This window comes from Paramisgurnus dabryanus, chromosome 17 (genome assembly GCF_030506205.2).
Source record: "Paramisgurnus dabryanus chromosome 17, PD_genome_1.1, whole genome shotgun sequence".
In the NCBI taxonomy this organism is placed as follows: Eukaryota; Metazoa; Chordata; class Actinopteri; order Cypriniformes; family Cobitidae; genus Paramisgurnus; species Paramisgurnus dabryanus.
The window spans coordinates 19,117,290-19,136,137 of record NC_133353.1 but is presented as its reverse complement, the minus strand read 5'-3'; the positions used below and the strand labels follow the sequence as shown (position 1 = coordinate 19,136,137).

Genomic DNA, 18,848 nt, shown 5'->3' with positions numbered 1-18,848 from the left:
TTGTTAAAATATTGCTAATTACCTTTAAAGCCTTAAATGGCCTAGCACCTTCGTATCTTAGAGAATTACTATCAGAATACAATCCGTCACATACACTGCGGTCGCAAAATTCTGGTTACTTAATTATCCCTACACTGTAAACCCAAATTAGTAAGCAGAACTCAAAAAAATTAAGGCAACTCGTTGCCTCAAAATTTTTAAGTTCATGAACTTAAAACACAATTTCTTTTAGAGGTTAAATATTTTGATTACTTGTAACATAAACCTTTTGATTATAATTAAATTAAAAGTTCTTATTAAAGTCTACTCAATAATTTTCAGTTACATTGACTCATGGCATTAAGTTAACATTACTAAAAAAAATAAGTACACAAAGAAGCACTTTTAAGTTATGTAAACTCAAATTTTTTTATTTTTGTTCAGTTTTTTTTAATTACACATTACTCAAAACCTTTGACACACAAAACTCAAAATCACATGGCTCAAAACTTAATTTTTTTGAGGCAACTCGTTGCCTCAAATATTTTGAGTACAGACAACTTAAACAGTTTGAATTACATTGTGTTTCACAAAATTTTTGCCCTTTCCATTTAAAATGGCAGTGTCAATTTAAAAGACCAACACAGACAACAATTCAAGTCACAAATACCGTTTGAAATACAAAGGCACATTGTGCATATTGTGAAGAAAACACATTTTTAGATACATTTCTACATACACATCAAGTCTTTTTTGAGACTCTGTTACTTGGATGACACTTTTCCATCATCAAGGCAAAGTAACATTTGAGTGAATTCAAGTGTGTTGTCAGTCGCCTGGGATAGCTGAGGTGTAGTGCATAGATCAGTCCAAACATTACCAGAAAGGCATCAGTAAATCTGTAGAGGTTGACCAAATCTCGCTTTCAACGATGACAGATTTTCTCAGGCTGGAAGTGAACTGGACTTGTGTCGTCATCTATGATGACTGTAAGGAGGGCCTTTACAACATCTTAAAGCTCTGGCTCATCAGATGTGTCCTGCAAAATAAAACAGATATTAAAGCAAAAACTGGTTACACATGGCAAATACCAAGGGTAAATAGTTTTTTATTAATTAATTTTTGAAAAATTTTCACTTATTTACAGCAGGTTTAGTGCAAAAATAAAGGCATAAATCTAGTCATGACATATGTTAAACAAACAATATTGCTACAGAACAACAGACAGAAAGTGATTTTAAAAGATGTGTGAACAAGGAACACATCAGTGTTCTAAAGGAGCCAGCCAAGCTACCAGTACATCCAAGTTGATAATATGCTCCAAAACCTATAAAGATAAATGCCTTATCTTGTTTAAAGAGCACCTATTATCCGATTCATGATTTAAATTTTTTTGGGGGTGTTGTCAGTGTGTATTAGTACATGTTAAGTAATCGATGACGCAAGTTATCCTCTCCAACTTAAATCTCTTTTCTTGACTACTACAAACACATGGATTGTAGGCAACAGTTTACTTCCAGGCCTGTTGACGTGAACACGACGGTCATTATCATAATCCCGCCTGTTTCTGACTCACAGCCTGTAAAGAATTTTTAAAGATTTAAAGAAGACTTAACCATGACTCAATCACGAGTTTTGTGCAGTTCAGAATAGCGCTTGTTTGTTACGCAGAACATAACAGATTGGTAAGGTAAGGATACTAAAACGTTAAAACCATGCCTGCATTTGTGATCGTAGAAGCGACAAACAACCAGCGCTACTCTGCACTGCTCAAAACTTGTGTTTGAATCATGGTTTAGTCAGTAGTAAATTCTTTAAATATGAAAACATAAGCGGGCGGGATTATGATAATGACCGTCGAGTCCACATCAACAGGCTTAGGAAGTAAACTGTTGCCTACAATCCATGTGTTTGTTGTAATCCAAGAAAAGAGATTTAAGTTGGACACAATAACTCATGTCATTGTTTACATTGGGATTTCTACATTTTGCATATCATTAACATGTACTAATACACACTTACACACCAAAGGAAATGTAAAATCATGAAAAACATGTTCTTCTAATAATAGTAGTGTATATTTCCAAAAAAAAAAAAAAAAAACACTCACTGTGCAGGTCCTGAAGAACCCTGAGACGTCCTCATGTTGATAGACTGGAAGGAGATGAAGAGCAGTGATACACTTGGTGTGTATGTCACGTACCTCCTATAATGATAAAACACCATGGAACATAACTGAACTGTAAATGTTAAACTTGTGATGCAATCAGACAAATAAGTGAAGAAAATGTAGCATTCAAAATTGAATCATTAAACTTGTCAAATGCTTTTCAACCTTCCTCTTTCAATTAAGAATTACACCCATAAAATATTTAACAATATCTTTACCTGTTAATCGTAGATTCTTAGGATTTCAGTCAAAGCATTTGATGTCTTCCCAATTTTGGTTGTCTGTCTAGACTGATGACTTTTTTCAGAAAGAAGATGTCGGTCAAGCTCAGAGCAGAATATGTTGGGCAGGTTCTGTATTGTAATTCGTTGGAAGTCTAAATACACCTACATTTTTAAACAAAGACAACACAGTTATTTTAATTATGTGAATCTGGTAAATCTAACCCTCCCATAAAGCATAAAACAGCCCCTGAATGTGGTATAGGTTATCAGGAAAGGAATAACAAGAAAAAGTGCCACTACACATTACCTCAGACTCTATTTGAGTGCAGGCCAGAGTTCCATAAGGTTTTTCACTGGTGGGCATGTCTTCACTATGGTCTGTTGCCGCAGGTCAAATGCTGTCTGCATCCTCTTTCTTATAAGTGAAGAGGATGAAATATAAATCTTTAATGAAAGTGTGTCATATTTGTAGTTGAAATGTAACATTCATTTCAAATTTGGTTCCTATTTGACCGAGAAAAGGAGTGTTTGTTGTCTCACCCATAGATATGTATAAAGGCTAGATGTCTTACGGCAGAGTCTCTAACGTCCTCACCTGGCGGCCATCTTACCTCAGACAGTTCGCTCACTCTGAGCATTGAGTTTAATGGTGCAGGTACTTTTAAATGACCATAACTTGCTCAATGCTATACCAATTTTCAAACGGTTTGGTTTCTTACAAACATTATTAATGATTCTGAATAATTCTGGATGCTTCAACATTTTTCATGAATTTTTTCTATTTTTTTAGTATAAGCATGCAGTGTCATAGGTACATCTTTGACGTTTATAACAAACCGTTTGAAAATCTGTACAAAATTAAGCAAGTTATGGTCATTTAAAAGTACCTATACCGTTAAAACTCAATGCTACGAGTGAGCGTAATGTGGTAAGATGGCCGCCAAAATGCGGACGTTCCACTCAATTGGCCAGCAGCACGGGCGAGAAATCTAGCCTTTATACATATCTATGGTCTCACCCCCTCAACAAAGATATTGGACTTCCTGCTTTCAATGATGCAAAATGATGATTTTTACATAATTGAAAGAAGGAAGTGCAACACTGAAATCTGTATTTCTCCGTGACAACTGAGAAAATGATGCACGACCATTGAAAAACATGTTCTAACTATACAAAGCTTAATGCAAATGGGTGAAGTGTCCCTTTAAATATTTGCAATCTGTCAGTAAAAGAAGATGAGCACAACTTACACTGCCAAATCATTTTGCAGCCAGCCACCTGAAAGGCAAACAAAATGCATGTTAGCAAGTGTATAGCTCCATTAAATCAGGAGAACTTGAAACAGTTTGAGTAGAATTCCTCATACTTAATACTGAGTAACGTATAAGTTAACCAACAGTTTACATGATTATTGAACTTCCGAACACATGTGAAGGCAGCAAAAGTTGAATCTTTAGACCCATTTCTACGGTCTGATTAAGTGATTATCATTACATGCATCTTGCGTCTTTATATGTTTTTTGCTTTTGTTGTCAGTTCTGTTTCATAACCAAGACATCGATGATAAACACACACCATAAAGAACTGAGATTTTGGCTATATTTTATCACACACCATAAAGAACTGAGATTTTGGCTATATTTTATCACACACACAGCGCATGCACAGCTTATGTCTTTGTAACCATGTGTTTATTTACATACGAACTATGTTCGTGCTTATATATCCAAACAGTTGATAACAGTGACAGGTTTTAAAAACGCTGACCGCCATAGGTTGATCTGAATATGCTGCTTCTCCCTTCCGAATCACACACATTACACTTTAATGTTTAATCACACACGCGAGAAAAGCGAGACCACGCGGGGCAGTACTGACGTGTTTCCCACTAAAGGAAAGCGACGGTTTATCCAAAACCCAGCCGCCACGGCAACGCGACTTTGGTGTTTCCAGGTTATTTACTTTATGTCCACATCAGACAACATTGGCAACGGCTGTTTTTTTGTATCGCGGGGGACGCAATCAACTGTTCATTAGAAAAAACACATTTAACACTTACCGTGAAACCGATGGTGCTGATTACTGCCGACAGCTTGAAGTTCGAATGCAGTCAATTGTGGCGCCAAGCCGGCAACGTCATTCCCACGTTGCGCGTTCCGGTTCTCACGCACGCGCTGATCTTGGACCACGTGAGTGTCGTAAGCCAATAAAATGATGGACCTAACCTAATTCAAAATTAAACTTTTTTCAAACGTACATTAATGTTATCTGTGATAAATTCAAATAAACATCTAATTTTGAACCCACTGGCATGGTCAATGAAATTACAATTCTGAGACCCTAATTTGAAGTGAATGTGTGTGTATATTTTAAATGTTAACCATTTTAAAATTTATATCATTTAATGACACTGACACACGCACGCACACATTACTGATGTCAGACGCTTGACAGTTGAAACAACAAAAATAAGTACATTGAAATTATACTCTTAAGTGAAAATCAACTTAATCTGCAAATAGTTTCAGTAAATTAAAAATATTGAGTTTAATTTACTCACAATTTAAAAAAAGTCTCAGAAACGCAAAACATTTGAGTTAGTAGAACTTTTTTAGAAAATTAAGTTTATACTACTCAATCAATTTAATTATTTTGAGCATTTGGGTTTACAGTGTAGAGTATCAAAAGTATCTATAGGTGGTCGATCCTTTTCCTACTTAGCCTCTAAGCTCTGGAATGATTTGCCAAATAACGTTCGAGAATCTGACACAGTCGATCAATTTAAGTCTAAACTAAAGACTTTCTCTTTAACAAAGCATTCACATAATTTGTCTAGTAAATTTACTTATCCTGCAATAGTTAGTGTGTCCGGAAAACAGCATTCAAATAACTTGTCTGGGTTATACATCTATGCCGCTATAGTTAGCCTGTCTGGAACCTGAGCGGATATTAAACCACAATATTGTGTGACACTTGCATTACATGTGAACGCCCCCTATGCTAATAGGATTTTGTTTCTCTTTCCCTGTCTCGTCCTCATCCCCGATGACAACGAGACTAACAGACCCAGCTCCGGCTGCCGTGGAGGTTATCACGGCACTGATCTACTGGCCTTCCTTCAACTTGATGCCCAGCTGTTGTCAGACCAATTACCACCAGTTACCCCCATCTAATCTACATATACGTGTATATATACATGTGTATTATGTTTTAACCCCCATAAAATTGTTTAAAATTGTACCTATTATATCATATATCCTCTATAGAATTAGCTATGTCTGTCTCTTTCCCAAGGGGTTTTTCCCCTCCTAGGACTTTTTGCCCACAGTGTTTTTCTCCTAGGAAGTTTTTTCAACCCCTGGGGAGTCTGCTGAAATTGGCCTAACTTAGCACCCTCTTACATAGGTTACATTTTTACTACGCTCACTAGTATGGTTAATCTTAACCTCTGTATTCTGCAATTGTCACCAGACTTAGTTAACATGATGCCGAGACACTGTACTTACTAAATTGCGAACAGATTTTTGATATCTCGAATGCGGTTCCCATGGCAACGCATCAAACTTTACTTTCATTTTCAGGCATATTTAAGGCTGAGAGTTGCATGCAGTGAAGTTTTAAATACTCCTCCTAGGGGATCCATGCGATTGACACCAAAAGTGGTCAACATGATGTAGAGACATTAGACATGTTAAATTGGGAAGGGATTTTTGATATCTCGAAGGCTATTGCCATGGCACTGCGCCAAACTTTACTTTTATTTCCAGCCATATTTAACCCTCTGGGGTCTAAGGGGTTTTTAGGGCCCTGGAGAAGTTTTGACCTGCACTGGCATTCAGCACAAACTGGGCTACTCCATTATATGATTAACATGTATGTACATGTTTGTTTAGAAGAAAAATGTTTATGCATGGTTTTTGAAAAAGCAAAATTTCTAAGTGACTGATATAAGTCCACAAAACCCATACTAAACATGTTTTCCCAAGACTTTTCAAAACAGAATCTGGTAGTCTAGAGTTTTTTCTTTAAAATGATGTGAAAATCATTCTGCTTACTCATTCAAATAAAACAATATATTGATTTACAATTTCAAAGTCACATTTTGGTTAGGAAGGGAATATCAAGGAGGATGGAAGCTCTTGAATAATCTGTGATGGACAGCTGAAGAACAAAACACTTGCATAATGAGCTGCATAATAAGCCTTTAGGCAGGAATGTAAGAAAACGCCATTATTGTTACGTGTTTGTTTGTGAAAGCAACACAAAAGAAATGCCTTCCCATGCGTAATCCTGCATTAAATAAACTTACTGTGCAGAGATATACGCGAATAAACAAGGTTTTAGATGTATTTAGATGCGTCTTAATACAAAGTGCGTCAAATACGAGGCATTGTGTGTTTGTGTGTGCGTTTGGCCGTTGATCGCGTCTGACGGAAGCACAAAGAAAACATTAGCATCTGGAGATAAATTTTATTTACAAGCGAGAGTAAACAAGTAGATGTGATGTTTGCACTCGGATTAAAACTCAACACAGCACTGAATGGCTGCAGAGACGGAGTGTCCATTGACTGTGGGGTTGACTAATGATTATGGATGATCTCTGCTCTTCTCTTCAATGGAGCGGGGCGTGGCTCATTATAGATAATGCAGTAACAGGAGAAAGACGGTACATCTCCCTCTTCTAATACAGTTAACAACGAATTACAATATTTGTTTTCGATTTCACTAACAACATTTAAAAGCAGACATTCCAAGCATTATGTAGACATGTATCTTTTGTTTCTATGACAAGTATTCATTAAGTTACAGTTAATTTTACTGACGCGTTTCTGAAAGGACTTCACTGAGGGAGAGAGAACAAAACGCGCATCATGTTTATTATCTTAATTTTGCGAAAAGCTTAACATTCTGTTTTTATTGGGAGTGGACAAAAAAAAACTAGACACTTTAACGTTTTAAATGATGTTTAAATCATATATGTATGTCCAAAATCAACAGAGTTATCTAAGTCTCTTTGCGGAGTGATTGAAAAATAAAGAGTTTGCAGCGCCCATGCTCAAAACCTCTTGAAATTTGGTACAGCTTCAGAGTTGTTGGTCATTAGGACCGGGCAAAGGCCAGAACATGGGTATTGCAGGAGGGTTCTGTCCCACCCCCTGTAATGAAAAAGGAAGCGTCTTATATCTAAGGCAAAACTTTTTTTATTGTGAGGCGGGGTGTATGTTTGGCCAAGGATTCTGATTGCATCAATGTGCCTATTGTGAATCTCGAGCATAGCGCCACCAACTGTTGTATGCAGTTAACTTTTAAATTCTCCTCCTAGGGGATTCATGCGATTGAGACCAGACTTGGCTAATAAGATGCCAAGACATTTTACATGCTAAATTGTGAACAGATTTTTGATATCTGGAACGCTGTTGCATCAAACTTTTCTTTTATTTCAGGCATATTTAATGCTCTTGGCATTCTTAGAATATCACCCGCTGCTCATTGAGTAGAGAGAACGACACGTGCGTCAGTCTCCAAACAGCCAGAAAAAATCCCTAAATTTGTCCTAGTCACTTTTTTAAATATAGTCGCTGTCTAGAAAGTTGCTAAATCTAGCGACAAAGTCACCAGGTTGGCAACACTGCTCTGACTTTTTTAGACTGCTCAGACTGACTGTGCGTGCTTGTGTATGAACTCTGCTTCTGGTTTTCTAACGATGGAAATTAAGCCAATTATCATCAGCTTTGTGGTTGTCCCACCCCCTCTAAGACACACACCAATCATCATCAGTTATGTGTTTCCCACTTCTCAACACACACACACAAGACAAAAACATTGCCTGGCTAAGAGAGAGAGCCTACTCGAGTGAAAATCGCCTAATTGAGATCAATTATAGTGTCGTGCAGCATTTTAATGTCAATAACGGTTGCTTCCGAACATGCTGCAGTTTGTTTGGAGAGGAGTATTAAGAGCGATATCTTTACGTACGAGTTTCATTCAATCCTACGCCAGCCTAAGTGTATCAGTAAGCTAAAACTGAGATACACACTGTTAACGATTTCCCTGTATTTTTACAGTACGGTACTGGCAGCACGGTTGCCAGTAAGTTACTGTATTTTGGTTTTACAGTACTGTACTGTAATACCATTTTACAGTACACAAACTAGTACTGTATAGTTACAAAGCAGTACTGTACTGTAATTTTACAATATTTTATTACAGTAGTCTATTTTTACAGTAATTTACTGTAATGTCTATATTGACCCATAAATACTATTTATTACTTATTGCAGTTAATACAATAATATTATATAAAATAGCTAGAGATTTAGGTTTAAATCTATAGTTATTAATATGGTAAAAATGCTAAATTAAAACATAATGAATTAAAAGGCAATCCAAGCAATGTATGTATCAAAATTTTATTAAAAAAAACATTTAATTGAAACAAACATATTTAAAACAAGATTTTAAACAATAATAAACATATAATCAAGTAACATAAAATAAAATCAACAAGTATAAACAAGTTTGGAGACCCCTGCTGTAACATATTTAACTCTGGCAAATAGAACACTGTTCCATAGTTTGAAGTTTTCAGTTTAAAGTCCATCATCGACTAAAAGGTAACATTTCACTGTGGTAAAAAGAACACTGGCCCATAGTTTTAAATATTCTACTTAAATTTCATTTAACACTAAAAATAAATGCATTAAACTGTGGCAGACAGACCACAGTGGCCTTTACTTTGAAGTCGTCCATTCGAACTCAATCAGGGACTGCATGAAGCTGTTCACATGGGGGTTAATGGCCACAGCTTTTCTCTGCACCAAGTTCCTTGTCTTTTTGCTTGCTCCTTGTCTGGATGTGCACTTTTTCCCATCTTTGGAATTAATTCTATCCAGAAACCTGTTAGAAATATCATAAACATTAAGTCAACAAATATAAGATAGAAAAAGATTCTTAAAAAATTAAACTCAGCCTTGAATTTACTCCTATTCTGAAACCTTTTGCTCTTATTCTACTGTTCCACACCTAATTTCACTAAAATACAGAAGATTCACTTACCGCTGAACAAACTCTTTCATCAATGGACAGCATCCACCTGGATCCTGTCATGATTGAATGTCCTGAACAGAAAGTACAATTGTTACTGATTTGGACACAACTTTTTATTCTGAAAACAAAATCTTTTGTCAATAAAGTCCAGGGACACCTCTGCTAAATAAATACAATTATTAAATTAAATTTCTTATAACCAAAGTCTGAATATTTCTGTTTGTATATTTCTACATGGCAAACTAAGAAAATTGTGTACATGTTGTGTATGGTCGTGTTACAGTGTTGTGTGTGAATGAGTGAATGAGTGTATACATGGGTATTTAAAGAAACTGTAGTGGTAAAGTGCAAACTTACCGAACATAATGTGCTTGGTGTGTGTCTGGTATCACCCGTTGTGCCTCCACATCTGCCTTAACTCCTGAAAAGTGCAATGACACTCATGTAAACTACAAATAAAAAGTCAGCCACATTCCTGTGTAATTTTGCATGTGACGTGAAAGCATTTAATATTGCAGTCGAAAAAATACATGACTTGTAACTGTACATCATGTACTTGCCTGGTGCCTTTAAAGATGATCCATCTTACCCAATCCAGTTTACAAGCAATGGTAAGACTGTAAAAAAGACAAATGTTACAAAATCTGTTAGCCATAGAAATAAATAGACATTGTGAAGGAAATGGTAAAAGAAAATTTAGTAACACTTTACTATAAGAGTTTATTCCTTAACATTTGGTAATGCCTTAGCTAATATGAACTAACAATGAACAATATATTTTACAACATTAATAATATTTGATAATGTTCATTGTGCAGAGACAAAGTGATTGATTTAAAAATGTATTAAGTGTTTAAATCTAATATCATGCTATGCTAACAAATAAAACATTACTGTAAGTGTTTAGTCAGTTGTAAAACAAATATATATATATATATATATATATATATATATATATATATATATATATATATATATATATTAGTTGTTATATTATATATTATTATATCTAAATATCTAAATAAGTCTTTTTTTAATTATAACATCTTGTCTACAGAAAATCTCTGAAAATGTCTCGTTTAGTGCAGAAAATAGCGATTTATAGTGACAAGGTAAAAAGACTGTCCCTTTAATGTTTTACCCGGACCGGCTGCGGTGTAACACGCTATTTCACGCAAAGTTTTTTAACAAGTTAGTAGCTAGCTGCTCACTTTAAAGATAAACATGATCGCCTAAATCTGAGCAATCCTGGTGATGCCAGTTTCCTACACGATGTTATAATGGACTATTTTACATCCAGAGATGAAGGATCAGATGACAGAGACGAGAAGACAAAGGTACGTAAATGCGGAGCCCATTCTCTTTTCGTGCATTGATTTGATGTGTTTTGGAAACTTATATATACTGCATGTAATGCATCTGAAGTGGTGGAAACAATATGCCATAAAAATGTATTGGACAACTTACTGGGAGTGTAAAACGCTTAAGAGAAGATATTCTCTGCTTTTGCGGATATACCGTAATATAATAACAACAACAATACGCGCGGCAATCCCTTTCGTTCATCTGATATTAAGATGGTCTGAATGATATTTGGTCGAAGTTAAAGCTGCGATGAGTTCGATGCATGTATCCAGTTAAATATGAGGTTTCTTGTTTTCACTTCTGTGGAGGAGTTCGGTATGCTGTGTACGGCGTGTCAAGTCCTGTCTGTTTACAACCACAGCCTTACCAAACAGTCGAACTTAATACTTTTCTCTGACGCTAACTGAACGGATGAAACGCCGAGATAAACGACCATTATGCTGGGACCGCAAGACCGCGCTGGCGGGTTGTCTTTGTCCATTTCGTTAAAAATAGTTTCATTGTCACCACACTTTCATCACAATATAAACTCACCAAAACCCTCATAATTTAGTTAAAACAACCCTATATTCATTAAAAAAAGGTGTAAAGCGAGTTAAAGCAGCGGTAGACATCTATGTGTAACGTTAGCTTACTTTCTGAGGGAGATTGAAACTTTGTTGGCGACCGTTTTTTTCTCTCATTGCACGTTTAAAACAATATTGTGACAAACTATTGACAACATTCTTAAACTAAAAATTAAGTTTTCATGAAACAGAAATATTTCAAACTTACCGAACTGCCAGAAATCAATCGTCCTCCTTCAGCTGCAGCCAGGAGTTGTGCTCTCTCTCCCTCTGTGTGATTTGACTCTGGCGCACTTTCTCTGATTATTGCAAGTACACCTGGCACATTACAGCAATGGCTACAGCAAGGTTACATCAAGACCAAAATATACTGTAAAATTTTCCCGCTCAAACAAATTTACCCAGAATGCATTATGAACTGCAGTACTGTACTGTAATGTATACATACAGTATAGTACTGTGGATTTTTACAGTAATGTACTGCTAAATCTACAGCGACATCTAACAGTGCAGTATTCACATCATATGGACACCTTGTTGTTCCTGGGGATAGCATGTTGCCATGTTTTTAATATGGTGTATTTGACATCTGCAATAAAGTAACAACATAAAATAAATACAATTAATTATTTAAGATTAAATAAAAAAATATATTAACCCATTTATGAAGTAAAATTAACCCAATGTGTAAATACACTGTAAAAAATTAGCTGTAATTATGCAGCTGGTTGCCAGTAACTTACTGTAGAAGATAAAGACTGAAAATGTTTCATGTTCATTTCACTTTGAACAAACTGTTGCCAGTAAATAACATAAATGTACAATCTACAGTAAGTTAACAGCTAAAGAGAAAAATCAGTTTTTTAACATTTTTTTCAAAACATGTTTATTATTATGTTATCATGTTATTATTTTGTTTTATGGTGCTAGTTAGCTGTATTTTTTAAGTGTAAAGGTTAAATCAAAACAAACCAACTGCAGTTGAATTGACATTAAATGGAATGCACAACCAAAAAACGAGATTTCTGAAAAATTAAAAAAACTGAGTTATCTCGGTAAACAACAAAAAAATAACCTCATTTTGCTCATTAAACAAAAGATTTCAACAAATATGTCCGCAAATCCATTTCTTAGTTTTTTGGCAGTTCTTGGTGGATTCAATGATATGTTTTTGGTTATTGTCCTGTTGCAGGGTCCAGTTCCACTTCAGCTTTATTTTTTTTATGAATGGTCTCACATGTTCCTCAAGCCCTATACACAGTAGAATTCATGGTGGATTCTATGATGCTGAGTTGGCCAGGCCCTGCTGCATCGAAGCACCCCTAAACCAGGATAATTCCACCTCCATGTTTCACAGTTGGTATGAGGTTCCTTTCCTGGAATGCTGTGTTTGGTTTACCTCTGTTGCGATGTCCAAATAATTCAATTTTAGACTCATCTGTCCAAAGAACATTATTCTAGAAGTCCTGGTCTTTGTCTACATTCTCTCTGGCAAACACCAGTCTGGCCTTTTTTTTTTCTTGTTTTTCATGTTTCCTCCTTGCACTCCTCCTATGAAAGTTAAACTGGTGTAGTCTCTTTCTGATTGTAGAGGCATGCACTTTCACATCAACAGCAGCAAGAGCCTGCTGTAGGTCCTGTGATGACATTTTAGGGATTTGGTGAATTGCTTGGACGGCCAGACCAGGGCATGTTGACAGTTGTTTTGAATGTGTTCCACTTGTAGCCTATTTTCCGGACAGACGGATTTTAAAATCTTTTGAGATATATTTAAATCACTTTCCAGACTCATATGATTCTACAATCTTCTTTCTGAAGGCCTCTGATAGCTCTTTCCATCACACCATGGTGTTCACTTTCACTTCAACAGCCATGAGTACACCAAACCAAATGTGTGGGATTTAAATAGGGTAACAATGTTCTAATATAATGCCCTATAGCTTTAGTCCAGAGCAGCTGGGTAAAAATATTTTTTATATATTTTTGGTCTGTTTATTCATCATCTGTACCAACATCTTGTAATAACCTCTAATTCAGAGATAAAAGGTGTAATTAACTTCAGTATTTTTATTTTATTATGTGCAATGTTCGTTACATCATTCTACGTAATGTTTGATAGAAATGTACCTGTAAAACACGAGATGTATGTAACCAAGTTTGCTATTTGCTATGTGATTGGATGTATAATGGCTAAAACCTTCCTTCTATGTTGGTTCTTGGAATACTATTGGGTGATAATGAGAGGGTGAAGAAAGAGACGAGACTCAAACAGAGGAGAGTTTCGGGACTGAGTGAATAGCTTGCGATATGTAAGAAAGTGTTGTTTTTGTGTTAAGTTTCTTCTGTGAGTACACAAAGTAATATTTGACTCAACATCTGAGTTAATGTTTTAATTTTGTTTTGTTGTTGCAAAAGTTCAGGACATTGATACATCTACATGATACAGCTCATGCTTTTCATTTTGGAGTATGGATATGTTTAGTATTATTTCTAACTATCTACATGGCTGTTAAGACTGATTTGCCATCCCGTTTGTTTATTTGCTCACCTGAGTAAAGCGGCCATTTTAAAGTTTCAAAGGACTCTACGATCTCTAGCAACGATGCAGGCCTGCTTCGGCCCATTCTGTATATTGTTTATTTGGTGGTTATGCACTGAACTGTTGCTATCTTTTTACTAATATACTGTGAAAAGACTGTGAAAATTATATCCCGTGTTGGACTGGGGAATAACTAAACTAAAGGGGTCCACTTGTGTTTGAGTATACCATTTTGCACTTTTACCTTGTGGGATTTTTCTTACCATTGTGTATTGTAAAAGTGTTATTTGGGATTTTGCAGTTCTTCTATTTGCTGTAGTGTGTCACTCTGTGATATGTGCTGGGTACTGTTACAGTGATTTAACAGTTCAAAACTATGAGGAGGGTTATTTAAGTATACCCGTGTAACTCAGGTTTATTGGTTACACTTAAACGGGGTGTGGGCTACATTTTGGGGAATTTTATTTTGCTAAAAAAGTATATTCTCCAAGTATGAATATGGGGTGGTTTCCCATACAGGGATTAGTTTAAGCCAGGACTAGGCCTTAGTTTAATTAGGAAATATAACTAGTTTAAACAAACATTCCTTACTAAAAACATTACCTGTGTGCATTTTAAAGCAAAACTAAGGGCACTGATGTATTTTAAGATATGTCAGTGCAAGTTGTTTTCAGTTTGGACAGCTCTTAAATTTATTTTAGTCTAGGACTAGTCTAATCCCTGGCCGGGAAACCACCCCTATATGTTTTATTTCATTCATATTCATATTTTTCATTTATTTTGTTAAAATAAATCCCCATAAATATTTCCTTCAAACTGTTTGGGTTATTTGTGTTACCAAAAGCTGCTTTAGTTTTATCAGAACAGAATTTTTTATTTTTAGTTTAGAGACAAACAAATTTAACCCGTTGCTCACTCTAAAGAAATTTGAGTAATATACCACAGATTCTTGAAACTTTGGCAAAAACATGTCCCACTAAGAAAAGTGCTAATTCTGTTGGAAATCAATAACATTTTCATGAAGAAAAAGAATCAAAGTTATAATCAGGGGGTCCTTCGCACATATGTAAGGTTCTTTTATAGGTTTATTTTTATTTTTTATTAATTTAATGATTATATGCTGGCCCATTGCCTACAAAAGCAGCTGTCCTCGGTTAAGAGATAATCATTTCAACTTGATTAAAAAAGCCAAAAGTAATAATTGAATTGAATAATAGATTTACCACATGAAAGGGTACATTGTAATATGTATTAAAAACTACAAACAGTGAGTTTTGAACAGTATTTACTATTATTTTGTGATTACTCAAAATGTGTCCCACATATTCGTCACCACCGTCAGATATTTATAAAAAGCAATCAAATCAGACAACTACAGGGTCAACTGCATTCCTGAGGAACCCATTTTCAAACCTTCAGCTCTACTGCATTCTTCAAGATCACTCAAGCTCCTGTATGTTTGCTATTTTCTCTTAAACTTGTTCATAATTTTGGACACTGCTACTGTGACAACCATAACATGTCAACACCGTCATTTTTGTAAAAAAAATATTAGATTAGATAATGAAATAAATGTATCATTTTTAAGAAGAGGTCTGAAGTAGCTAGCAACAGAGGGGAAACAAGATGGCTAATGTGAACAACTCATCTATTTTTTTTTATCTATATTAGGTTTTTGTCACCACCGTCAGATGTCACCACCGTCAGGTTTTCTGTCTTTTCTGTCAGGTTTTATGTATTTTAGGAAGTTATGATTTGATATTTGTTCATCACAGTGCTCAGGATTGTTATTTTTTGGACCAAATATTTACATAAAGTTTAAGTAAGAAGCCATTGACTTGAGTGGTATACATTTTGGAATAATGAGGCCAATGTCACCACCGTCAGATTAGTGTTTTATTTGTTTTAAATGAATATGCTTACAATATGTTTCTTCAGTGCTGTTGAGTTATTAAATTAATAGTCTCTATTAATACAAAAATATGTTTATTAAATATAAAAATCATTACTTCTTCTTTTTAGGCTTAAAGTAAATGTTGTATGAGTAATAACTGGAAAAATGCCTATTTTATCAACAACAAAAAAAACGAACAGGGGAGGTTGCACCAGTAAATTGCTGAACAGCCAAGACCTTGGTCTATAATGATAAACCTTCATATTTTGTAATTTAACTAACTTTTTTTTCAAAATTTAAACCGGTTTTATCCAAATTCCCAAGAATCACTGATACATTAAATAGAGTAGGGGGCACTGCACAAAGTGGGGGCTCGTCCGAGATTCATTCCTCTCTGATTCAGCAGACTCCCTGAATGTCAAGAAGACCCAGTAAAATTCAAATAACTCCCTAATCTATGGTAAGCATTCAGTGGTTGAACAAACACTCAAGATGTCTCTAGGAAAACACCCTTCCTTACTAGCTGAATTACTTACCTGGTGTTTTGAGGTGGGCATTCAAGAGAAGCATGCTCTAATGTTGGTTAACGTGCCTGAGAATTCTAAAGTAACAGTTATTGAAAATGTCATGCATATTGTAAAAACCTAGGGAAAGTGCACGTAAGAGACACACGAGAAGTACCTGCCTTGAATGCCATGCTGGTGTTGTGTGAGTGCAAACAAATTGTTGATGCTAAGCGCACGCCGCCTTAACTGGCACCTGATGAAACAAGTGAGCCATGGACAGTCGTGGTAGCCCCCGTTAAAGCAACCTGATCTCACGAATTTCTGTGGCATCACGGAATTTTGAGCTAATTTTTCCGTGGCATTCTCACGGATCTCCGCATTTTTCCATGGCCCTGCTACGGACTGTCTTTTTCCGTGGCATTCTCACGGATTGGTTACTCAACTGTTTTGTCCTATTTTCTTACCATTTTTGCTTCGGTTTAGGGTTAGATTTACATGAAATGACATCCCTACCCAAACCCAACTCTAACCCCAATGCCAGGCGACAATTGTTTAAAGTTTAGAAAATATAATAGTATAAACCAATAGTTAAAGTGACATACTAACGCAAACACCAAATCTAACCCTAAACCGAAGCGAAAATGGTTTGAAAATAGGAAAAAGCAGTTGAGTAACCAATCCGTGAGAATGCCACGGAAAAAGACAGTCCGTAGCAGGGCCACGGAAAAATGCGGAGATCCGTGAGAATGCCACGGAAAAATGAGCACAAAATTCTGTGACTATCCCACGGAACTTTGTGAGATCATGTTGGTTAAAGACACTTCATCTGAAACAAATCCTGGGGGTTTCACTGAAAAGCTTACTGAATTCTTGATAGGAGAGGAAAAATTGTTGGCAGATGTGCAAGCTCTGTTTACTCAGCCAGCGCAGCTGAGCGTTTCCCCGAATCTATTATTCGTGCAGTAGGTGAGATCTGCACTCTGGAGATAGCAATGCATACCGGCGACTAAGTACCTTTTCTGCTACCGTGCCAACACCCATGGGAGAAAAGAGTGTGGATAACTGGATGGAACAGGCACGTCTAATGAAAACTGAGTGGGAATGTTCAGAAAAGGAAAAATTGCGCAGAATTATTGAGTTTGTCAAAGGACCTGCTATGGAAATAATCCGAGCTGTCCGTTTCTCAACTCCGGAGGCGAGTGCCATGCAGTATTTAGGAGGCCATAGAGAGCACGTTTGGATCATCTGAGTTAGGCAAGGACTTTTACTTTAAGTTTAGGTCAATGCGTCAGAATGGAAACAAGCATTGAGAAGACAAGTTCAACAGCTGCAATAGCAGTTGGCTGGTTTGAGAGTCAGTCAAACTCAACCACTGCCAAGGTCCAGATATTTTCAGTCTCAAGCTGTCTCTGCTTCTGGAGTTAAGCCCTCCAGAACTAAAGATGATTACTTCTGTTACCGCTGTGGTGAGGACGGCCATATAGCCATGAAATGCCAAGCTGCACCAAACTCTGAACAAGTCATTCAGAAGCTGATTCGATCCATACGAAAGGCAAGGAGTGGAAAGTATGATGAATCTGGTGATCCTAAGAGGAATTCAGATCAAGTATGTTTTTAGAGAAAAAGCCAAACTGAGGTTTATGAGTCCAGCGGTCTTCCCAAAGGTCTTGTTGGGCCAGCTTCCACTGTGGAAAAAAACTAAATGGCTGCACATGTCAAGCTTTGTACAATAATTGCCAACGTCTATCCTACTGACATGCTCCTTGCTACTTCTGGATGTCACAACTCCAGTGTTATAGACCCCCAAATGTTTAAGTTTGGTGATGCTGAGATTCCTCAAGTGCAGGAGAAGAGGTTAAGGCAGAAACTGTCAGTTCGTGGAGATGTGTTTTCCACACATGAATGGGATGTGGGACTGGTTCGCAGTGTTGAACATTGTATTCACCTGAGAGATGACAAGTCATTCAGAGAGAGCTCCAGATATCATGCACCAGCAGACATTTAGGATGTCAGGAGACACAAAGGATCTGTTGGCAGTTGGGATCATAAAGGAATCAAGGAGTCCATATGCTGGCAGGTGTGCAGATGAAAATGAAAATCAGGTGAGGAGAGTGAAGGATCATGGGAAATGAAGTCCAGAGTCGTGACAGTACTCCCCCTCCCAAAAGGGGCGTCCTCGCGCCTGGAAAAGGAACAAAGTACTACCTTTATCCTGGACGCTGGGACTGGACGGAAAACCTCCAGGATGGTCCATGTAGACAGGGTCAACAAGGTACTGCCCGCACCAGTGGCCACGGAGGTGCGGGCAGTTCGGGTGGCCATGGAGGCGCGGGCAGGATAGGAGGCCAAGGAGAAGTCGGCAGGACAGGACATTTCACATAGATCGGGCGAAACCATAATTTTAAGGTCATGATCCAGTCCCAAACGAAAGCAGTCAAGGGCTGAATCCCTCCAGCTCACCTGATGGGCATTGTCCATAAATTCCATCACATAGTCATCCAGAGGACGAAGGTAATAAATGAAAATACTTTTAATAATATAACATAGACTGGAACATA

The 18,848-nt window shown here is 36.7% G+C and overlaps 2 long non-coding RNA genes across 3 annotated transcripts; both read right to left on the bottom strand.

The window, feature by feature from the left end:
• Positions 1 to 440: 440 nt before the first annotated feature.
• Positions 441 to 4,647, bottom strand: LOC135778383 (uncharacterized). The gene is made up of 6 exons (XR_010544564.2): positions 4,433 to 4,647; positions 3,624 to 3,651; positions 2,681 to 2,788; positions 2,368 to 2,535; positions 2,090 to 2,185; positions 441 to 1,018 (listed from the first exon to the last, which is right to left on the bottom strand). It is a non-coding gene; the product is annotated as an uncharacterized lncRNA (long non-coding RNA).
• A 4,177-nt stretch (positions 4,648 to 8,824) lies between these two features.
• On the bottom strand, positions 8,825 to 11,867 carry LOC135778245 (uncharacterized). Of its 2 annotated transcripts, XR_012335285.1 has the most exons (5): positions 11,560 to 11,867; positions 9,981 to 10,037; positions 9,778 to 9,841; positions 9,430 to 9,491; positions 8,825 to 9,270 (listed from the first exon to the last, which is right to left on the bottom strand). It is a non-coding gene; the product is annotated as an uncharacterized lncRNA (long non-coding RNA). The 2 variants fall into 2 exon arrangements; XR_010544474.2 differs by lacking the exon at positions 11,560 to 11,867 and having other exon boundaries at positions 8,831 to 9,270; positions 9,981 to 10,306.
• Between the last annotated feature and the right edge of the window lie 6,981 nt (positions 11,868 to 18,848).